The 25,037-nt window shown below is 40.8% G+C and overlaps 1 protein-coding gene across 5 annotated transcripts in view; it reads left to right on the top strand.

The window, feature by feature from the left end:
- Positions 1-25,037, top strand: part of LOC120452969 (sex determination protein fruitless) — a 134,102-nt gene that overhangs the window by 80,862 nt on the left and 28,203 nt on the right. The window lies entirely within an intron of this gene.

The following is a 25,037-nucleotide window of genomic DNA, read 5'->3' as shown; positions in this document are numbered from 1 at the left end:
AACTCCGGCTTAGGTAGCTTGGATTGGGTTACCCTCGAAAATGATAAAAATAACATAAAAAGTAAGAATAGACACACATGTACATATGTATGTACATGTATGTATGTGTAAGCCATATACCTAAGTTGGCTGATAGTCGTCGACATTTGGCTAAGGCGAACTGCGTTTTGGCCGCATTGCAAGCGCGTGTTCTAATGCGAAATTAATTCAACAAGCTTTTTGTAATCTTTGTTTTTGTGGATCTGTGTGGCTGGCAAATTAAAATCGTATAATCAAATGCAAAATGTTCGGGCTAATTTAACTATTTGTTAGTTACCGGCTGCAGTTAACTGGTTTCTCTGCTGCTGGCCAAATGTGGAGCCTTTTGAGGTTTATGTCTTGCCATGCCTTCTGCTGTCGTTAATGAACGAAGGTCAGTTTATATGTTGGCTCTATGCCGGTTTGGTTTCGCTTGGCCTGCAAGCCGGGCTAAAACCAAAGCTTCGACCGAAAAAATATGAAATAATTTGTTTGGCAACTAATTTGCACGGTTTAGTTATGTGAACAGGAAAACCAAGCACCAGCTGCACTCGTGGGTTATTTTTATTAGCTGGGAACTAAATGTTAGCGGATGTTGCATGAGCTAGCTTGGAAATTTTGATGACTGATCTAAAGGATAATTAGATAAGTTATAGATGAGATAAATTCTATAAAGGTCTGCAACAATCGAAGGAAGCAAACTATTTCCACTATGCTCAAGCAGGCAGAAAGTCGTAGAGTTTATTTGATTAACCCACTCGACTGGGCACAAGTTACCAAAAAAGCACAAAAACGACTAATTCATTATCCAGAATCTTGTGCACCTCTCGCGCCTTTCGCCATAGATTACACCTGAGTCAAGTCAAAGCCAAGGCAAAGTCAAGCCACCTTTCACATGCGATCTATCAAAACCAAAGATGGTTCAAAGCGACCGCCCGGCAAACATACGGCAGGAAAAATACCATAAATACACGGACCCAGAGATTTGGGATAATATTCCTGGCCCGCGGCCAACACATCCTCCTCGGCCTCCTCTTATGCCACTTTTTGCTCTCGAGGCTCACGGCTCATGTGAAATGCAAACAGGCAATTAAATGGCGTTGCTGGCTGCACTTGCCCAGATCCAAAAGCCCAGGCCCAAGTCCGGTATATATACCAGTACATGTGTATGTATGTACATGTATGTGGATCCCCTCTATATAAAGTTTTGATTCCTCTGTGCGTGTGCTTGTGGTGGTGTGTGTTGGGTGCTGCGCATGCGTCCAGTTTTTACAGTTTTATTAACTGCATTTTTATCTAGCAACTGCAACGAGCTGCACGAACTGGCTCTCGAGCGGAAAAAAGTTGTTGCCGCTGCTGCTGCACGAAATACCCTTTTGGCCAAGAATTTGTAGCTAACCAAAGGTATTGCCGGTTTTCCACTATTTTTCTCCTCCTGAAAGAAGGAAGCTGGCCCGCACTTGTTGTGGAAAACCAGTCGAGTCTGTCGTCGTCTAACTGTGCTTGCAAGTGCAACAGCAACAGCAACAGCAACTGCAACTGCAACTGCAGCAACATCCACGTCCGTTGGCCCAAGCTTATTATTTATAAAAATTTATTTGGCCCACAACAGGCAAACACGATCGAGTTGTAAAGCAGGGAAAACAACAAACGGCGGCCAGCAGAAGAAATCAAATGATGATAACTTTGGAAGTTGGCATCAGGGACACTAAATTGGAAGGTATAGGAAATATATTTTAGCACAGCTCTTGGAAAGATTAGTTTCTCTAAAAGGTATGGTTATAAAATAAATCAATATTAAATATTTCAATTAAAAAGAAATTTATTTTAAAACTGACCATATAATTGTTAGTACATTTCTGTGTGGGAAAACGTCTCTTAGTAGTTGAACCCCATTGTTCGCCAGCTCTAGTTCGAATTCCTTAACTTATTCCTAATGTTGTGGCAAGTTCCCCCCTCGGAAATGGGGACTAAAAGTACAAGAAAGCAGAAGGCAAAGGCTGCCTGTCTTGTTTGTCTGGTTGTTGTAATAGAGATAGCTTTGGCTTCCTTATAGGGGCAATCAAGCAGGCTACTTGGCGGTGCAGTTGCAGTTGCAGTTACCGTTGCAACTGGCAGTTGCATATTTACCCAGGAATGTCAACAATTTCCTTTTAATAATTTGCCAGTTTGACAAGTTTTTTCTGAGATAGCTGATCCCCCTCTGATTGATGCGAATAACAATGGCTGGGGGGACAAAGCGAGAGGATCCTCATTTAAGCAATTAATTAATCGGGCAAATACTGGCGGACTGGAGTATCTGCGGCTTAGTGCCCCTTGTTGGCTTAGTGCAGCTCCAAGTTGGCTGCAAATCTCGTCTGCCGCAACAACATTTTGAAAGTCAATATTGAAACTAGCTGCCAACGATGGAACGATGGGCAAATAGCCGCTGGAGAGTCGAGCTCCGTTCAGATGCAGATACACCACTCGACACTTGGTTACTAAGCCAACACTTCAGGAGTTGACTTTGGCCACCTCTTCCAAGGGATTCGGGCTGCCTTTTGAGATCGCAGCCAACTTGTGGAATTTCGCACGACAATTTGTGCGCGGCACTTTTGTTTTGCCTTTTTCGTCAATTATGCAAATTCCCTGGATGTAAATGCATTTAAGCTGGGTTCCAAGCTCAACGATTCAGGGTTGGCGCTTGGTATTATTTTCTAACATTTTTGTGTTGTCAATTACATTTCACGAAATATATATAGCAAGCAATCAAACAATCAGAAGAGAGCTTCTTAATGTTTGCGAATATAAATTTATGAAACTTTAGAAAATTAAGAGACATTTCTTGGAATTCTTTAAATCACAGACAGTGGCACTAACAATGTCTTGCTCGTACAAATGCGTAGCTATCCAAACAAATTAAGTTCAAATAAAAGTGGAGCACTTGCTAAATCAGCTCGGACACATTTAATGAAGATTGACGGGTACTCAATGTGTCCTGGCCAACCTGCAGGCGCTGGAAATGGGAAAATGGGGAAAACGGCGAGGAAAATGGGGGAAAAGGGGTGAAGTTGCACGGTTTCCTGATCGTTTTTACCTGACTTTTCCGTTGGCTTTGATGATTTGATTTGATCGAAATTGAGTTGCATGTTGCTGGCCGAGAGTGGCAGGCTTAGATCGCCAATACTAGTAGCCATCGAACAAAAGACAAAAAACAAAATACAAAAAACACCCAGTAGAGGTAAAGAGAAATGATTGTAATTTGCACTCCGTTTACACGATGCTTGCGGCAATTTGGGCGTGGTCGCACCTGGTTTGTTAGCTAGTCCTAAGATATACATATACATCTATCTAATGAACATGTTTGAACTTAAGACATTGCCCAGGCCAAACTGGCAAACCATTATAACTTACAAACCCTGCTCAATAAACTCATGTCTTGCTTAAATAAAACAAATGTAACCGAAAATATTAATCCCATATACGTACTTAAATGGAAAGCATCTATAGGATATTATTCGAACATTTTGTTATTTTCTTTTCCATTAAGTGCATCAGCTTTTGTTTAAAAGACACACATTCTGACACTGCCTCAACATTTTCATGCTAATTCTGTTTTTTCTACCTTTCTAGGTAAGTTCAGCTGATGACTAATGTCTCTGTTACTTGCTACAATATCATTATTATTCGCTCATCGACTTTAAAAGCCCACAAATAATCAGGTAAAATAAGCTAAAAAATAATGCAAGTTGTAATTATTAATTAATTATTATTAAGTAATTATTACATTGAACGTTGCGGTGCTTACAAATGTGCCGTCAAATATGGAGCCTACAAACTAAATTATTTATAAAATAATAATTCATGATTAAATAATAATAATAATTATTTTAATTAGTAGTTTTCAGTTTAACAAAAGAGTATTTCGGACTAACCTCAAATCACTTTTACATAAACTTTTATTAAGTTAAATACGATTTGGCTCTCAATTAACCAAAAAACCGAGTAACCTTGAACAATTCCTCCTGAATTATCATGCAAATTTAATTTATTCGCAAGGGTGCAAGCATTTAAGTAAACCTCCAGCGGGATAACTCTTCCAACGCGGAATTCCCGCGGTCAAGGATTCCCCGTTTTGTTGCTCCCCTTGTTTGTTTTTTCGGTTGAAATTCCACTTTCACGCCCCCAGTACACTGACCACAAACCGGAAAAAAACAAGAAGAATGCAGCTTGAGCGCAACAGCTGAAGGGCAAAGAAAACAAAACCAAAAAAAAAAAAAAAACACAAAAGGCACAAAATAAAACGGGTAGCGGAAACTGAAGAGCGCTTAACCCAAAGTGTCGTAAAAAACGCATAATAAAGTGCTTGCCCCACTTGGCCACGCCCAGGGGAAAAACAAAAAAAAAACCAAAAAAATAAAAAACCCGATGCTGAAGAACAAGAGCGTCTGCCATAATTGTTGGTCAAATAATTGCTGTAATTTTGAATGCAATAAAGTTTAATGCGCGCAGATAAATTTTCGTTTAAGCCAAAAGCGCGGAGGTGGCACACGCCACTGTCTTCTCTCCGTCTCTCCCTCTCTCCCCCCCTCCGTCTTGCCTTCTCCCGATTTGCGCTTCTTGCTGGTGGGACAACGGGGCGTATGCGCAACTTTTAATACGCACTGTGTCCGCATTTCGGTTTATGGCCGCCATTCCTTTATGACTTCATTTTGTAAATACGCCACAATTGCAATTGCAACTGCAACGTGGGCAGTAATAAAGCGACAGGCAGCGGCTACAAATTAATTAAACAAATAAACAAAAACCCAAACATGACATGGCTCTAACATGGAGATGGAGTGACCAAAGAAAGAAAGAAACAAACAGAACCGAATCTATGCAAATCCGCATGATGTCAGCGGCCAAAAAAGCACCCAGATTATGTTTTTTCTGGCGTGGATGCCGCTTGCATCTGTCAGATACAAATACAAATTCGGATCCCTCGGCGATTGCTATCGGTTCCCAACTTGCTCCTTGGCCACTACCATTACTCATCATAATTGTGTCGCCAAAAAGCTACCTGCTAAAAAAACAAATGCACTGAAAAAAACCATTACTATTGTGGCAGTACAAGTAAAACAACACTTTTGAATAATCCATTTAGGTAGGCGTGCAGTCCTATAGTTATATTTACCAGAATTATGTTTAAATGTTTTAACTGTTTTTAGGTAGCTAAGAGTACTATATCTATATATCATTTATTGTTTACCTCGAAATGTTTTTCGTGCACTAAACCTTTTGCGTTGGCGTTGCTTTTGGGTCAGATCGCGACTAAGACTCCTTTTTGGCATTGTTCTTGGTGGTCGGAGGTTGGGCCCTGGTTCGTGATTCGTAATGAAGTCAAGGAGAACTTTTGCGACCGGTTTTACCTTAACTTCGGCCACAGCCTCGCCGTCTCGTAGCCAAGAAAATTGCGTGGGTGTGCCACAAGCAGCAGTGGCAGCAAAAAACAAAAAAAAAACAATGCGGACCACTGACCACAGCAGCTATCTTGTTAGCCCAAACCGCACTGACGGATTGCTTTCTAATGGATGCCAAATGCAGGCCGATGCCGCCTGACCCTTTGCACATTTGTACGCCTCCCCCTGCTTTCCTTCCCTTCGAGTTTTCCTGGTCTGGAGTTGGCGTGACCACCGCAGTTTTCCCCTCAGCCCTTACTCATATCGAATCCTCAATAGCATGAAGAATTTCGCTGGACGTTATGAGGTTTTAACCCATTTTTAATGGGTTTTTATTAAAGCCTTTGATGTGGAAACATTAATATCAATGAAGTCGATGGTTGTTCTTTTCACTTCATTTACTGAGTGGGGACTTCATAATCCGTCGATGCAAACTATTCATGCCTACAACTTTCGATTTAACAATTTCGCAATAAATTACTTTACCATTTTCCGGCAATTTGAAAACAACGACGAAGCAAGCATTTAGATTTACAAGCGTTAGATTCTCCGCCAAGGGCATTCTCACTTCGACTTGGCCAAACCGTAACCTTTCTAACCAATTTTTCTGCGGCTGCCGTTGGTCGCCTGAAAACGGTTAAATCGCCGCAGGCGCGTAACCTGTCTTAAGACCTTTTGCGCAAGTGCAAAAATTGGCCAAAGTGGCGGCGGCGGCGGTGGTGGTGGCTGCATTTAGCCAGGTTTAAGTCTGGGCCAGAGCCGGTGTCCAAAAATGGGGAATGGGCATTGGGCACTGGTGGAGGAGAGGAGAGGAGCAGAGGAGAAGAGTCGCCGTCTAAGCCAAAGTTCTCGTATCTGTGTCGTTTGGCTTTAGCCACTTTTGGGCTCGCAGCATGCGATCACCATATTTGGCCAAAACTGCATTTGCTGAGCTGGCCAAAAAGCCAAGAAAAAATCCATTGCACGCCACTTGACTTGCCAGTCTTACTCGTATTTGGTTAGACGTCGCCCTAGGCTAGTCTTAACAAAAAAAAAACCCCACATCCCCCTTTTTGGGCCGGTTTATGTTTTTGCATGCCTCTCATAAATCCCAGAGAATTCTCATTTTCTCTCCAGCCGCCGTTACTGGTAATTCAAGCTCACATTTGACTTTTAACTTTGGGCCAAGACAGATACAGCGAGCCAGCCAGTTGGCCAAATGTGCAACGTGGCCAAATATGCAGCGGCCATTTTGGCCATATGTGCGCACTCCGAATGGCGATGGCCTTACCCTATTCTCCATATTCTTCATTCTAGGTGTGAGCAGCGCGTCTTTTGGCCATCGACGATAGCCGATAGCCGAGATTTGCGTGAGCGATAATCGCTGATTTATTTCAATGGTTTTCGACGCGGCTTCTGGGAATAAATTTGAATGCAACGGCAGCGGTGGCAGCCTCACGATCCGAGCCATTATCAAGCCAATCTAACAGCACTTTCTATAATTTTTTCGCATTTTACAAAGAGATGATGGCTTTCGGCCTTGAATAGGAACTCCAGACCAGAAGTTTGAATAACTTAATCTACTCCTTCTTTAGGAATAGAACTTAATAGAATTTATTAAAGTTTGAAAGCGCTTTACTTCCATTACTCGCTCGCTCCAACGTGTTGATACCTCGAGTGGAACCTGCCGCATGTAAATAATTAATTAAACAAACTCGCTGGCGCATTGGAACCCTTTAAGCCAGCCAAGTGGACAGCGTCTGGAGCTAGGCGAGCTTAGCCAAGCAGATCCGAACTAATCAAATTAAGGCCACGCTTTAAGAATTAACGCGGCTTGTAAATAGTTTTAACGGTGCTGAAGTAATGCGCGCCATCAAAACCGTTGCAGCGTGCCAGAAGCAACAAAAACAAAAACAAAAACAATAATAATAACAACAGCAGCAGCGGTGGCAACTAGCAAAAATATAAAAAATATTAAAAAAATGGGAAAAAACAGCAAGGCAGCGATCCAAAAACAAAGGCAACAACATCGGAAACAACAGCAACCACAGCAAGCATATAAACAAACATAATCGCTGGCGCCACGACACGCTTCGCGGGTCAAAAGCGGTTGCAGTGGCAGTTGCAGTTGCAACTTGCCCGCTGTTGCAAAAAGCCAAAAACAAATGGAAGAATAACACCAGGAACTTCCCTGTGTGACCGAAAAAAATACATAGAAAAGCATAAAAAACACACATAAAGAAATACATTGCAGGGTGAAAAAATCTCTAAACACAAGGAAGAAATGCAAGGAGCCGAGCGCAAAAATATAGAACTGCACATGCAACGCCAACAGAGAATGGGGAAAGTCGTTAAAGGGGGTTGAAAGGGGGGAGAAAGGGGCACAAGCCAACTCACTAGTATATGTATGTGTTTATTTGCCAGCCAGCAAAAGGCAGAAAAACCCGCCTGGCTAATCCATCAATAAAGCGAAAAGGGTTCATGACTCACACTTTCAATACCCTTACCGCATTTTCACACGTGGCCTGATGCCTGTACTCAAAAGTGTTTTTATGAGTTTGCAGGAACTAAGCTTCGTTTTTAAAAACATATACATATTTTCATGTAAGAAACACTGGAAGTGAGTAATATATGTATAAAGGTTATAAAATTCCACCTGATATATTCCCATTATTTAATGAGATAAACGACCAGTTAAAAGCCAATTATGAATACAAGGTTACTCATATTCATTAGATTAGTTTTCCAAATCCCATTGGTTCCTTCTTATTGCTGTATGCTAAATCAGAATCCAAGTCGGCGGTATCCCGATTTAGTAAGCGTATCTTAAGCGACTGTGAACCACGAGTCAGCAGGAAAGGTGGAAAAGCGGGAAAAGCGGGAAGGGCTGTGCTTACTTTATGGCAGTGGATTTTTCATGACTTAACTCGGCTGCACTTGGCTGCCCTGGCTGTTGGTTTATAAATTTTTCTTTGCCTTCTGCTCATTATTATGATTATTATATTTGAGCCGTCTGCTGACGCACACTTCCATCTCGATTGAAGTATAATCAGTGCGCGCATCTTGCAGATACCATATGTATCCCAATCCCAATCCCAATCCCCTATCCCCAATCCGTCCGTGAGCAGCCACTTAACGGTGGTTCAGTTTATATATGTACATATGGATGCGGATGTATCTTCCATCTGCACTCGCCAGTTAGCAGTTAGCAGTAAGCTGCAGTTAATTTATGTGTAATTGCCCGGGCGTTGCGCTTGCGTTCAGATGGGGTGTCCGCTAATGGGCTAATGGCCATATGACTGGGCATTAATATCCAGCTTAAGTAATGAGCCAGCAGTTGCTTTTTGCCACTCTTGTTGTCCGTGTTCACTTAGGGCTAACAAAGGAATGAAAAACCCGAGACGCTTCAGTTGGCAAAAAGGAAGCTCCATTGATTGTAAATTAAACGCTTTTTACTGACAGGAGCTAGTTACAAATGAAAGATGGACTGCAATTGAGCAGACAGTTACACCAAGATGATAGATGAATACTTCAGTTCTGCTACAGCAGATTATGTGCACATGTGTATTTTTGGGTTTTGAAAGTATCAGATTTTAACGTTCTATCTTGGCATACAAAAATATATAACTAGTGTAAAATTCATTAATATGTTAAGCAACCTGAAGGTTTAAACTACTTTCTATACTTTCAAGTCTTTTGTATAAAATAACAAGAAAATATTTATTTAAATATGGTACAAAAATAAGATTTTGTTTATAATTTTATACCTCCTATATAGTTATTAAGCATTTATATAAATGTAAACAAATTTAAAAGACACTTTTCTAGCTCGAATTGCTGTGCAAATCTTACTCGTTCATAAACATCAAATTGTTTCCACAACCATGAACGATTATTTTTCACCCAAATACTCAGCTGGGCAAATAAACCAATTGTAACATTTCTAGTCCAAACAAGCACACAACAATTAAGCCATTTTGGCCACAGTGGCCGTAGCGATTTGCCAATATTTTAAGGTCAGTTAGGGCGGTATTAACTCATTGTCGACACGTGCCTGCCAATGAGCCGTGTAAGAGTGGCAATCGGAGCCGAAATTAGCCACACAACAAAAACCCACCGCAGCAGCCAAGATACCAAATCAAAATAATTAAGCTACAAATTGTAGCTACAGTCTGAAACTTAAGTTGCTGTAGATGTTGCTGCTGTTGCTGTTGCTGCTGCGTTGCTGCTGCGTTGCTGCTGGCACGTGCTGCGCATCATTCATAAAGTGCAACAAGCAGCAGCAAAGTGCGGTGTGAAGTGATGAGAGTAAACAAAAGTCAAAAGTCGAGTGAACCAGCAAGAACTCTGTCTGCCCCGCTCCTTAAGTAACCCATTTTTTGTATACATTTCACTTACACACACAAAAAGTTGTGGATACTTTAAATTTGTATACAAGCATTAAATTAAATATATTACTGATAGAAAAGGAATAAAGAAGGAAAGTGTTAAACAAGTTAGTTGAGTAGTTCAAAGTGGAAGTAGCATGTCTTGCCTTTAGGCAACCTTTAAACAAAAACAATGTCTAGCTAACTCTAGCTATCACTCTTTTTTTTCTATAAATATAAACATATTGATATATTCTAAAAAATATATTTTTACCTTTTTTTATATATTATTTTTATTTTTCCTGTGTACCTCTGAAAGCAGCTTAATTGGGTGCAACAAGTCCCTGATTTACGTTTTCAGCTGAGGAAAACGTGTCAGAAGAACCAGAGGCACCGAACAAAGCTGCTTAGGCGCCGCTTTTCAGGGCCAGCGCATCCTGGGCCAAAAGAGTGAAAGAGTAGGGTGCGGGAGGGGGAAAGAGAGGTCAGAGGAGGCGGGACAGAGATGGAGGCAGACAGTCATAACAATGCAATTGGCGCTGCTGTTGGCCGTGCCCCGTTGCATCGAAGCTGTCTGTCAAGGCAGACAGATTTACCGCCTCACCGTCTCCCGCCCATCAGCACCTCCTTCTTCGGAACGCCCCCACCACCTGCCCCCGCACCACTCCCCCTCATGCTCCTGAAGGTCGTCGGCATTGTTGTTGGCCCCATTGTTATTGTTGCCTTTACCATCATCATCGCGGGCCGGAGAGCGACTCACGTTTCACTCATTTGCAGCCACTGCCATCAGCCACCCACCATTAACTCACTCAGTCAGTCAGTGAGTCAGTGAGTCAGTGAGTCAGTGAGTCAGTTCGGCAGTCAGTATATCAATCCGTCATTCCCGTTTTCGCACTCATTCAGTTTCTTTTCCCCTCTTGGTTCGCTTTTCGCTTGGCGTTCTCGGGGTCAAGGCAACACCGTCACTAGATAGTGATTATGGCCTGTACAGTGGGTTAAAAGCGGGTAAGAACTCGTGCCAAAGTTAATAAAGCTACGAATTATACAGAAACTAAATGCCTTTCCTTAATAAATAAATAGAATGCTTTGTTTAATAATTATCACATTTATGTTTGCACCATCTTGACAGTTTTGCCCCACTGTGCCCGCTTAATGGAAAATGAGAGCAGGCGATTTAATTTATTATTATTGTAGTTGCCTCTGTGCTTCTGCCTTTGAGGTTTTCGCATTTCGTAGATTCGCTTTCCATTTTCAAATCGCTTTCGAATGATCAGATGCGGGCCTGGTCGATGAATCAGATTAAAGCCAATTCGCCCGATTGAGCAAATACTCAAATAATAATCGCATTGATTGGCCCTACCTGAGTGGCCCAACCTGAGGGCCCTAAAACCAGTTAGGTTACATAAGCCACCCACCTCTCACCACGTAACATCTGGGTCTGAAGTCATCAGCCTTTTGTTTTCTCATCTAAAAATGAAACAAAAAAGCAAATAAAGGTTCGCAAAAAGCTGAACATTTTTGCGTAGTTTAATTTCACAGTTCAGTGCGTTTCGGGGCGAATGGATCGCGGCTTAGACGCGCCCATCTCGGCCTGATAAGGTAACTGTTTTGGATATATACCCGTAGTATACCAGTGGGATTCAAACACAGTGCAGCTCGGTCGTGTAAATAGGTGATTAGTAAATAATAAGATACACCTATACCTTACTATCCTATCATATCATACTTTGCTACTTATCATAAGATTATAAGATTACTCACTGATTCATTGGACGCTTTTTGCCAATAATTCTTTTCAAGCAATTTCCCGACTCCGTTTCGTATTACACTTTCGTAACGCCCTATCTACATACTTTTCCACTTACACTTACAAATCGCACACTGCCAAATACTAAGACAGCCCGCCTCCAATCCCCGAAACTTTTAGCCGAACAAGAGACAACAAAGCTGGCTTTCTGGCGAAATGTCTGGCTTTGGCCCGCCAGTTGGCCAAAATGCAACCTTGGCTGCAAGGGCGGAAGTTCAGAGCGGCGTCGCTTTGACGCAGAGTGGCCTTTAGCCCCCTTGGAGCCCCTTCTGCGAACTTCTGCATCAGCCGAAGCAGCTGGCTGCGTCGTAATGTAAATTTCCGAAAATTTCCGACTTTCCACATCCTTCACAAAGCTAGAGCTTCATTTGCCACTTCCCTTTCCGCCAAGGTAGCACAGGATTTATGGCTTTAACTGGGCAACAATAAATAAGAGTTACACAGCATGGTTACATTCGAGCACTGCTATCGAGATTGCAATTATTAATGCTCGGTAATTACACTTTTTTGGATAAATTCATTCGCAGTACGGACCGTGAAACATATTTTTTAGCTGCCTTATTTATGGCAGCCAGTTTGCTTACATTAGCGAATTATTTATGAGGCCACAAAAATATGATGTTACTGGTAATTTAGAAGCTCCAGCAGCTAATGCGAACGAATTGAGAAATCTGTTAAGTGCATACTACACATCTAGCTAAAAAATAAACCATAAATATGAATTGTTTTTCCACAGAAGCACGGCGGCTTTCACCTGAATAAAATTACATCGATGTTTTTTTGCATTCCGCATATTTTATTACACTTATTTATTGCATTTCAATTTCGTTCTTTATTTATTACAATATTTTAGTGCTTGATGCGCATTTGTTCATTTTTTAAATATTCAATTTGTGGGTTTGGGCAAATTGAAAAGCCATTAAAGTCAATTACTGGCCATAACTTTGACAAATTTTCGATAATGCTCAGCAGAGATGAATGACTGTGTGTCTGTGAACGTATGTATGTGTGTGTAGGGTAGGTGTTTTCCGAGGGTATGAAAAACCATAAATAATAAACGATTTCCATGGCGGGCGCAATTGAAAATCTCTTGTGCTGACAATTAAATGCAATGGAATTAAAGTCAATTTTCGCTCGCTGCAGCGCAGCCGTCGTTTATTTCTCGGCAATTGTAGAGCATTTTTAATGGCCAACCGGACCGCCTGCGTCACTTGAGTTGTCCGGAGCCAGGATGCGGATATTCCGGAACTGAATCGGCAACTGTTTGCCATGGCCGCATCCTTTTATTTCGGCCTTTGTTGCTTACAGGGATTTACAGCAATCATCGATTGCCTCCTGCGGTGAGCAAGTGGGGATTGAATTGAGTGGGTGGTGATGGAGTGATGATGGGGTGGGGAAGGCGGAAACAGTGAGATGTCCGGCCTCCAAGCGACTTTTAATTACGCCATAATTTGCGTCGTTCTGATTCTGCAGAGTTTGTTATACTGAGCAAAAATATTACATCTTCATAAGGGTAATATCTCATCTGGATGCACCTAAAAAATAGCATTTACATATATTAGTTGTAGTTGTTTAGTAGTAGGTAATATACCTATTAGATATCGCATTTATCACAAGTGATAGTTACTTTGAATAATTGAAATTTAATAGATTATAGAACATTATAATTCAATTAAGCATTTGTTGCCGAAATGCTGAGGCTCTTTTAGTATTTCTACTGCATCTGCCTTGCAGGAAGGCATTCCCTTCCATTAAGAAGGACCTTTTTCTGGAAGTGTTTTTTCTTCCTTGGCGCTGTGCTTTGATCTGCCGGAGAATTTGGTCTGCTGTGCGTCCATTTCACGCATTGTTTTTTAATTATTTGCCCAACTTTTCTGGAGATGTAAAGAAAAGTGGGCCGGGAAACTCGAGTGAGTGCCGATAATCGGGATTGGTCTGTTAATGAGCCAACATTGTTGTGTTAATTTGCCAGGGCAGTGCTGTGGATGCTGGACGGTGGACAGTGGACGAGGTCATACTGTACAGTGGAGCCTGGGTCTTTATAGTCATTGTTTTTGCAGTTATTAAATTGACATTCGCGCTGCCTGATGACGCGTTGATTGCAATTCCCGGCAGAAGGACATGTAATTTTTATGGCCCGCCATTTTTTGTCGAAATTCAATTTGTCATTTAATTGATTTTAATGTGCACATTGCATACTTCCACATTTTCGCATTGCCACACGGGTTATTGGATACGGTCTGAACTGGTCCGGTCTGGTCCACTTGTGTTTGTATTTGTGCTCGGTTTCCGGCCGGAGAGCCAATGCCGATCCACTGGAGTCCGCAAAGCGGTACGGAAAATGCAAATTTCCCAACGCCAAAAGAAAAAATGCGACGTGGGCCGAGTAAAAAATGAGAGAACTTTAACAAAAACCGCACGCTTAATATTTTATGCATATTTTGTGGGCATTAAAAATTAAATTAAACAAGCAGATGTATTTGTCCGATGTCCGTGTGTGTGGCCGTGGGTTTTTGTCCTTTATTTATTGCATTTGCCTCGAGGGGAATTCCCTGCGTCATTCCCAGCCCCAATTCGCCTTAAAATATGCAACGCAAAGTGCCAGCAAAAACATGCAGTACATAAACGCACACACACATGCACATAAGTACTTGTACACGTGTGCGTACAAATGTTGTAAAAACATTTTTCAAAGCTCCATCACGATGCATCGTCGAGGGAAATCGGGCGGTCATTTTTTGATATTTGTTTTCCCTCCCTGAGCCGCCCACCAAAAATTTTGATGTTGATTTTATTCGAATAAAAAAATAATGTTGGCCCATATCAAAATAGTTTTCAATATAAGCTCGTTTGCCCATTTCAACGGGTATGTAAATATACAATTTTTTTCTAATTTTTTCAAATAGAAATAGGAATGTGCCGCATTTATTTAATTGTTCTATCATTTTGGTCACCTGAATTCCCAAGACAATTTACGAAGCAAAATTCTCGTGATCTTTAAGCTGTGGGAAATTCACAAATTTGTAGTTTTATCCGATTTTTTGAAAGTGGAATAAAGATCACGTTTTAACACGTTTGATAGTTTTTAAAATGTTTTACCACTTTAAATGCGCTGGCTTACACAAATTTTACCTTAACTCGCGATGCTCACTTTTCGGAAAACAATTGGCCAATGCAATTTCGTGAATGTTTACCTTACATTGACCCTACCAAGTTTTCAGTTTCCATTGATGAATGTAATACGCTGGCAGCCAGAAGTTTATTTACCTTTTCGAATGGCGATATTCGAGCTCCGACCAGAAATTAAACATTTATTGTGTTTAGGCTTTGATTGTGTGCATGTGGTGGTGTGTCGTTACATGGCCAAATGAAATGGTCGGAATGAATATTTGACAATAAATAAATATGTTGTCAGTTAATTAGAAATTTCATTGAGCGAGACCATTTTGTTTGGCTTATTAGCGAGGCGCTAATTTGATTTCATTTGATTTGATTCGATTTGATTTTGCTTCGCTTACAATGTATCAGTTGTTTTTGGAATACCTCCGCTGCTGATTTGTTCAAATTTGTTGTATAAACATGCGAAATATTCAGCGGTCTAGTTGGCCAGAACCCATTCAGCCATGTAAATATGGTAGCCACACACTGCGCACTGCAAAACTAAATAATAGCCGGAAATACCTGTAACTGTATGCAACTATTTGATCTAGAAAAAATGTAAAACTAATTCTATTAATTAAGCTAGCTTTAACTATGAATTGACAATATTTTTGATACCAAAACTCATTGACTATTTAAATGTAAAATTAATTATATTCATTTAGCTAGCCTTAACTATGAATTTGCAATAATTTTAGTAGCAAAAGTGATCCAATCGAGCAAATTAATCACTACATTTATTTCTCCAGTGTGCTGATTTATTAATTGCTGCTTTTTAAGGGTACATACTCGCGATTAAATACCCAGTACATTTTTCTTATCCATCATGCCGCAGTTTGTGGTTCTTAGCTCTTCGTGCGAATCGAGTGCATTTTTTCTTTTTTCGCATCTGGCCATATCTCTGACTCTATCCAAGTACGTGAGTGTTGGGCGCATTTTTATGGCTATAATTGTGTTTTGCCACCCATCGACGGGCTGATATTCCGATATTCCATTACAGCGCCACCCACGCGCCTATTTTTGGACCGAAAGCAAAGTTTGTATCGGCCATCAGCGGCGGATTGACTATATCTGCTATATGGCCGGGCCATAACCGTTTCTCACGCTCAAAATATGGTTTTTTGCCGTTTGGCGTTGTCTTAACTATGGCTGTTGTTACTTTTAGCTGTTTTTGTTGTTTTTGTTATTGTTTCTGATGTTGTAAACTGTCTGGCGGCAAGAGAATTGCCGTTTATGGGCGCCAGAAGGTTCACTTGACAAAAAGCCTGGCAAAATGCTTGCTTTGTTACTTTTTTGTTGTAGCTGTTGCACTTTTTGGCACGGCGCATGCGCCACAGGTTGCATTTCGGGCGAGTGTGTCAAGGCGGCTGCGCCACCCTCAAAAAGGCATCAACCGCAAATGCGGACTGCAATTTGAGCAATTTGAACTGCAAGTGCCTGGCTACTGGTTCGATACTTACACACCAGACTCAGCCAATCCGATCCTAACTCAAGTCACTCAATCGGATCGCCGGCTGATCTGGCTAACTGCCTTTTAAGGGGATTTGCGCCGTTCGTGGGACTCATATTTAATGGGCGCTAATTCATGGCAGTCACGCCCCGAATCGGAAGGTTTCGGATTGAGGCGGTTTCAGTTCGCTGCGACCCCTGCAGTTCCTAAATAGTTTTTTGTATTAAAAAACTTAAGCTGAATGCCATAAATAAAAGGGTTGAAAAACATGAATGTACTATATCTATGTTTATGTGTAAAAAAAAAAAAAAAAAATTAATATTTAAGGTTAATTTAATTTAAAATTTGTCAATAATCTTTTTGTCATTATTAGACAGACTCCTTTAAATAATGTTAAGTGTCCTTTAAATATTATCACGTCCATCATGTTCAGAATAGCTTTCTCTCAGATTTACTTCTTAAAGATTTCCAATCTTATCCTTCGCAACATATATCGTGGCCCGATCTTTAAAAGGCATACAGTTTTAACATCATATGCCCTCATATTACTTAAATATGTACATATGTACATATGTATAGATTGTTGTTTTATCTGTTAGATATTGCCTTAGATAAAGATAGATCTTATAAGGTCGGGTCCCTTCTCTTTCCTGCTCTCACTCCCTCTCTTTCCCGCATTGCCTGCGACGCAAATACCGTTCTTTATTATCTCCTCCTTTGCGTTTCGCATAACTTTTATTTGCCAGTGTGTGTGTGTATTTATTTAATAATTCGCCGCTCTTTTATTCTCTTCTCGATTATGCGGCCAGCGCCGTCGGCGTCGCAGTTACAGCGCTGCCGGCGCTCTGCCGAAGCTCTGCCGGCATCGCTCAGTTGGTTTCTTTTCTAAGCGGCATGCGGTTGTAATTCTTTAATCATTGGACTGCTTTTCGCACTCAATTGTCGCTGCTATTACGGTAACAATATCGCTCGGCTCTCCGATCCGATACATACGTAAATGTTCCTCGGATCGTGCTAAAAAGTGAAGTAGTCACGATGACGCCAAATGCCGTGACTTGTAATTGAAGTGACTGCGTGACTTTTGCGATAGTGTGTGCAAATCGATAATAATGCGTATTTATAGAGCCTAATCAAACGTGATTGATTGCCAAGCTTTGCCCTCTTTTACATTACACGATCGATCGATCTGAAAAAGGGTCAGAAGGCCTGATAAGCGCACTCAAAGATTCCGCAGCGAGGGTTTAAAGTTCAGGGTATTGGTGGCAAATTAAAACATTATGACATTCTTTAATTGGGAATCACTTGTTTCATTACCGATTTTGTGATTGGAAAGAAACCAAAACATAATAGTTAGTTAGTTAATTGTCTGGTAAAATGGATTTAACAAGAACTTGGAACTCTGTATTTCGGAAACTTGTCCTTGACTTTCGAAAGTAATTGTACTCTAATCCTGAAGATAACAGATAAGATGTATTGCAGAAATCTTCTTAAATATTAAATATACAATGCTTTCCATTGACATCTGAATATCTTGGAACAAGGGAGTCTAGCAATGCTAATACATTTATCTACTTGACTTTGCACATAAGGTTGTTCGTATGTTCTGTGAGAGATCATTTGGTTCGTTTGCACGCCAATTTCACCTTGACAAAGGCCTTCGTAAGCAAATTAGTGGTGCAAACAAGCAAACTAACCAAAAATTACACAATGTTTAGGCGAAAAGAACTCAGCATACCCCCAACAGGCCAAAGGCTGATAAATTCCGGTCAGAATAAAGATAAAAAACGACAGGAGGCCCCTTGAGATTAGAGTGCGATCGCACGCAAGTGAATTATCAAAACCTATGTATATCACGGCAAAACACACGCAATTGCTCGACGGATTGAGGTTCATTCATAAAGGCCTCGAGTCGAGTGACTTTCACTTTAAATGGGCTGATCTCGGGATCAGATACATATTTATACATGTGTATGCACATTTGCATATAGATCGGAAAAGTGGTAGGGCAAGTGTTCTCGCTGTTGTATATCAAAAATGCCCAATGAAAAAATGCAAAAATTCTAAATTTATAAAAAAGCAACAATCAAATTCGCACACATGCCTACGTACACATGTTTCGCACATGTGTGTATTACGTATTAAATTCACCAACAGCTACAACAAATTGGGCTGGCAAACAAGTGTGCGTCTGTGTGCGTGTGTGTTCCGCTTAGTATCTGTGTGAGTGCCTGATCAAGGCGGCGCAGTCAGCGTCTGCGTCGGCGTCGCCCGTTAAAAAAGCAGCAAAGTGAGCCCTACACGCGCATGTAAAGTTACCCACACGGACGGCCCCACACACGCACACACTCACGCGGACACTCGAGTGTGCCAAAAATAAGGCAGCAACAAAATTTTTTTGCGACTGCGACGCAACTAACGCCAAGTAAAACTGACGGTTAGGGCCAAACCGACGGTCGAAATACCCCTCAAAATGTGATGATCCTCTGATTAAGAAAAGAAAAATAAATAAGTTATGAACAAATGATTTCATTGACCTACTTATAGAATCTTATGAGAACGGTTAATTAAAGAAAAACCAGTAGCTTACATTTTCAGAACTATAAGAACGAGTTTTTAATCTTTCAAATCTCTTATTTTGATCCTTCCTTTAGGGATATAATTTCTGATGTATATATGTATATATTTAGCTTTCCAAGCAAACATCATAAACTTATAGCCCATAATCTTAACAGGAATGCCCTCTTCAAGGGTATCAAAAACACACATTTTTGGCGCTTATGGGTCGTAAAGTTGACCTTCAAACAGCAACATTTGCCGAAAAAATACGAGCAACCAAAACACACACACGCATACGATGTGAAAAAAAAACACGACTAACGACAATCCAACGAACACGCATACACGCGAAGGTACAACAGCCAAAAAATTGCAAGCTTTTTTATTGTTGTTTTGTTTTTGGGCTGCGCCCCTATGAAAACGCACACAACCACGTGTACGAAAATATACCTGTGAGTAGGGCAAGGGGGCGGGGGGCAGTGGCAGTAACGGCGATGACGCTATGTGCATACCATGATAATTTTTTGTTGTCTCATAGAATCTAATTCGGCGAGCGCATTTTACAGAGAGCGCCAAAGGCGCAAGAGAACGATAATTGTTAAGCGGGGGCGGGGGACTGCGCTGCTGTGGCGCAGTCGCCATTTTCTTGGCTATTCATACTCCATTATTTTCAGCTTAATTTTTTAAATTTGTAACAGTTTTTTACTACATAAATAAAATAAACATTTTAAAACTTTTTGTAGATAAAATACTAAAAAAAAAAAATTTTTTAGTTCCTTTGTAAAATATTAAAAAAATTTAAAAAGGGTTTGGAATCAATGATTTTTAAAGCTTTATAATTTATTTAGGTAATTTTATTCAATTTTAATTAATAGTAAGGTTGTATATTACTTTAGTTTTGTTCATCGCGACTTAATAAACATAAAAACAGAACCCTTTTTTAAGATAGCACACATTATTTTCCCGATCTGATGTTCATTTCTTCAACAAACTTTTTGCAAACATTTTGCGCTTTTTATGCTGTTTGTTCTCTTTTGTGAGCGTTCTCAAAAATCGCGAGAGAGAAATGGTGCTCTTCGCTGCAAAATCGCTCAGTGTGCCTGCGCATGTGTGTGAGTGGCGATCGGTATCAAGGTTTTTGGCAATTTGGTTCGCGTCGTCGTCGCGCCTCTGCTGCTGCGCTGCCTCAGCCACTGCCTCTGCTTCGGTCGACGTTGCCTTTTTTCTAGTTGGACAGTGCTGCGTTGCTTATTCTGCGTTTGTTCGCTTCTTCAGTTTTTGCAAATTGCCGCGCCAGATCAGCGAGCTTCGCGTGCGCTCAAAAGTAAGAAAAAAATTCACAAATCTCTCTGCCGCCGCGCCGGCTGACTACGCTGCCGACGTCAACGCCGACGCACGTTTCGCGCGGCACTCTTAACCTATTTTTTCGCGAACCTCGCGTTAGTTACAATTTTGTTGTGATGTTGCGCGGCAGATACGCGGCGGATACGGACGGGTTGCGTTTGCGCGGATTCTAACACACACTCACACACCCAAGAAACACACACACAGAGCTCCGCCCACACGCCCTAAAAAATCGACAAAAAGTGCATTTGCAGTCGGAAAACCTGCAAGAATATATTACACATTTTTGATAAAAAAAAAGAGTTAAATCTAAAATTTAAAATCTAAAGTGCTTCAATCAGTGCCTTTAAAAATAAACCTAGAATAAAATACCCCCGACCCAGATCATTACTGATCAGTGAAGAAAAATGTGGTCCCTTGATAGAATTTTAAAGTTTTGTGTCTGACATATTGGGCAGCGAGTATCAACAGAAACATAGAAGTAAATCAGTATACCAGTATAGCAGCAACCGAACCCAACTGTACCTCTTGCGCCCAGACAATTGCCAAATCTAAGCCCATCAAATTGGATTACACTAACTTTTGGCTGCTGGAGTCACTCTTGGAAAGGTTAGTACAGCACAAGAACCATCAGATCCAGCAGTTCCACCAGACCCACATCAAGTATACGACCTGTCTCAACGGCGGCGAAAGTGAATGGGAATGGGAATGGAGAGCTCTCGGCATGAGCAGAGAATCGAAAGCGAAAGTTCCCAAGTGTTGCGCATTAAGTAATACCCATACAGTGGCACCATAATCGCATACTGCATATAGTATGAACAAGTGTAGATAAGGTTTATTTTTCCTGCGAATTTCCTACTGGCATTCCTTTGCCCACTAACCCTCGGCTCCAACTATTTGGGTCACTTTTATGGGGCTCTACTTGTAAAGGGGGTCTCAGATAAAACCTTTGCTGACGATTTGAAAGCGACAGTGCCTCGAGACCAGATCTATAAAACCCGATTAGCTGGGCATCATCAGCTCATCCGACGCGTGTTATGTAATCCCATAAAGTTTGTCCAATGTCAGGGTAAGTCGCAGAAAAAAGTGTGATACCTAGGATTATAACTTTAAAAAAGTAGTTTGGGAGAAGCTTTACAATATCTTTATAGGATTTTTCGAAATAATTTATTCCAGATTAGTTATGGCACTTTAACAAGTAATGGAATGGAATAAATAATTACATAAACAAAATTGGCAACAATAATCAATTATTTGCTTATAATATTCCAAGGACTTTTCAGTTCAGCCACTTCCATTACTCTTTAAAATGGGTAATGCAAAGCACCCCCTATGAGGTGGTGTATATTTGGGGGACCTTCAACTGTCCTACACACTGCGAAACGAGAGTTCGATTTTGACGGTTCTTATCTATATGTGTATGTTTGTACCTTAACAAATGGACAAAAAACCCCGGATCACTTACATCACAATCCGATTGAGTGGAATCCATTATATATGCGAAAAGCCCTATGGCATAACAGCAATCCGTCCGATTTATCTGCCCGACTATCTATTATCTCGCTACGTGAGTGCGATGTAAAGCGAAGGTATTTACCGTTCTACCCTTCCACCCACCACCCCCCAGTTCAGCCCCCTGCGCATCCCCTCTCCCTTTCAATTTAGCATATCAAGTTAGCGTAAAAGTTATCTCTAAAAATATACACGAAAATGTTCACACACACGCCACCACTCCCACACACAAGTAACGGAAGAAAAACCTAAAACATGCGAAAATTATCTATAAATTTAAATTTTTACAATCTGTGCGCGATTATAGCAACAACAAAATTGCTACCAAAAAAATATAAAAAAAATCGAAAAAAAAGAATAATAAAGAAAAAGCTTTGAGCTGACGTCAAACGCGCTGCGACAGCTTCGCTGGCACCGCCAATTTATTTTACACAATTAAGGGTGTGCACGAAAAGCAGGCAGAGAGATTGAGAGAGATATGTGGCTATATACATATATGTATATGTACATATGTATATATATATATTCTATATTCTATATGGAAGACATGGGCGATCGCTCATGCTCACAATCATGCTCACAATCACAATCACACTCGCAATCACATTCACCAACACATGCGCACACTGGCACGCACGGACACACACACTCATTACTATGTGCCAATTTAGATTAAAGGCAACGAGCACGGACCGCGGACCACGCCCCCTTCGCAGCCCACCCAGCCAGCAATATTATGGGGGAAAAAATGGAAAATCCCACAAAGAAAGGTTATCGGTCCTAACTGATCACTATTTATATATTTTTCGGCATTAAATTTTAATTTACTAAGTTCTTAGAAAATGAAAGTAATGAAATTCTGAAACCTAGTGATTCCATGTTATTTTGATACCATAAAGCGGAACTCGATTGGTATTCAGAATGCCTCTTACCCTTCCTATTCGATTCCGCGTACTATCGATGTCACTGCAACACCACGCCTTCTAAATAAATTATTTAAGTAAACTAAAATATATAGTAGTAGTATGATACTAGAAAACCCTTTGCTCAAAGCCTTTATGAACTGAACTATGATTAGATCACTCTCTTTTTGCTGTGATAAAAATATTTGGCCTTAGAATAACAAAAGACGAACAGAACGCTCCACCGCACAGAAGCGATGCATTGTTACCTTTTGCGCAATGTGTTATTTATTTATTTATGTTTTTATGCAACTTATTTATTGAATACTTTTTTTCTGATTTGTATTTATATGAGCGGAGCGGAGAAAACATTTTTTCAGTGCGAATTTGTTCGAACAACTGTGTAAATACGAGTGACGCTATTGTATAAGACGTATGCGACTGGCGAGGGGTTGGTCCACCCTAATGGGTTGGTCTGTGTGGCACACATATCAGCCTAAGCCCAGGGCCAATTTAACAACCCCCTTCCACCTTTTCCCTTTCCCCATGTGCTCTCTTTTTCCGTAGGGGGAAGATCACCGCGCTCCCTGTGAAAATGCTGCCTTCTTTTTTTTGGCTCCCTTAGTTTATTTTCGGTATATTCTGCGCCGAACTTATAAATACATTTGTGAGGAGGATAAGAGCTTTGTAGTAGCTGTATGTATGTATTGGCCCACCTCAGGAATAGGAAGACATGCCAAATTCGAATACCTACCGCCCAAGTATTTGCAAACAAAAACATAAATTATTTTGTTTAGCTTGAATGGATTGCATATTTATAATTTGCGCGTTTTGTGGATCTCTTCATCTATTTATAACTCTTATTTTTGGGGTGTGTTTTGTTGGTCAATACTAATATTAACACTGTCCAATGGGAAATGATTGTTGACTCATTGAAACTTACTGGGTTATTACTGACTAGACAATGCGTTTTGGGATTAGCGGCATTACCTTCGAGTAAATGAATAATAATAATTCTAAGAAACCCTATTAGCTGGCTACAATCATAAATAATACAATATATAAATCAATAGAACTTTTATCAATTTTTATATTTAGATTTTCAAAATACCTTGCTTTAAAGAATTATGTAGATACACCTCTCATTCTAGGTAAAATAAGTTCAACTTTACTTTGTTTTATTTTAAAAAGGAATATAGATTATTAAGGGATTGTTTACCTCCTAAATAGAAATTCCTCGGTATTTGATTTGATTTTTTCTCTTGTAGCAAGGGTAGCTTCCAAATTTCCTTTTCGCGTACCTCCACCTGGGAATTTCGCAGTGCCAAGTCAGTGGCACATGTTGCCCAATAGTTGGTTGCTGTTCGTGGATTTAATTTAATTTTTTGCATGAATTAGGGCCACATGTCGGCGATCGACGTTGCCAGAGGACGATCGGGGTAGTAGGGGACTGGCGCGGTCTATAAGGTCTATAAGGTCTGCCCACGCAGAAGCGCGCGATTTGTCAGCCGGCAAAGTTTCGTTTATTTTGCTGGTGGCTTGGTGTTTATTGTCGGTTCTTGTTCGTGTGCTCATGTGCTTATGTTCCTGAGGTTGCTTTTGGCAGGGTTTAAGTGGTGCCACACACACATAGGTACAGCCATAGGTATAGATATATACAAAGATATTTGTATATATACGCCTTCGCGCGTCTGTTTGTTTTGTCATGTTGTTTGCGTGTACTTAGTTCTATCCAAGTTGTTGTCGCTGCTCTTTCATAGACAATTTCTAAGTGTGTTCGTCGAATTTGGGTCAGTCAGCGAAAAAGTCCGCTGCGTCCTCTGTACCCCCCTCTCCCTCCATCTTTTTCCATCAGAGTGTCATTGTAATTGCAAATATCCGAGGCAGGGACAAACAGATACGATACGACCACAGAAGCTGTCGCGCTGCTCGAGCATTTCGGCTGCCCACGCCGCCAGCTGAAAGATGCCAGAATTGTGCATCATCTTTACTGTAGCATACATATATAGTTTGCATGGGCAAAAGTAGCAGCAGCCATATCAAGGCACATGAAATTGGCACATTTAATTGCCCAGAAAGTGTCTGACCACAGACACTTGACGTAATTGTTCTTGTTCCCCGGCCACTTATGCTTGCCAAAAGTAGTTTTTCTTCTGCATTATTTAATCGAAATTAATTTCGTTCCGATTATTCCGATAAACGCTCTTTGCATGCAGTTCTGTCCGTATGTGTCTCGTGTCGTGTGCTAATTGAGTTGCGCTGCTGCCCCACGTGACGTATGCGCAATATATTAGGCATACGCCCCGTTTAATTCAGGCAGCACGATCGGCGAAAGCTCGACGTCTAGCATCCAATAAAGCGTTGGCGAGTTTTTATAGCTATTTATTAGCCACACAGCGGCCCTTTGCTGGGTAATTCCCAACATGTAATCTTTATAACATATTTGGGTTGTTAAAATTAAAAATAAATTATAAACAAACACAACTTTGACAGAATGGGAACCAAAGATAACGAATTTACCAG

The sequence above is a fragment of the Drosophila santomea genome, chromosome 3R (genome assembly GCF_016746245.2).
Source record: "Drosophila santomea strain STO CAGO 1482 chromosome 3R, Prin_Dsan_1.1, whole genome shotgun sequence".
NCBI classification, from domain to species: domain Eukaryota; kingdom Metazoa; phylum Arthropoda; class Insecta; order Diptera; family Drosophilidae; genus Drosophila; species Drosophila santomea.
The sequence above is the reverse complement of the archived record's forward strand: the minus strand, read 5'-3'. Positions and strand labels throughout refer to the sequence as shown.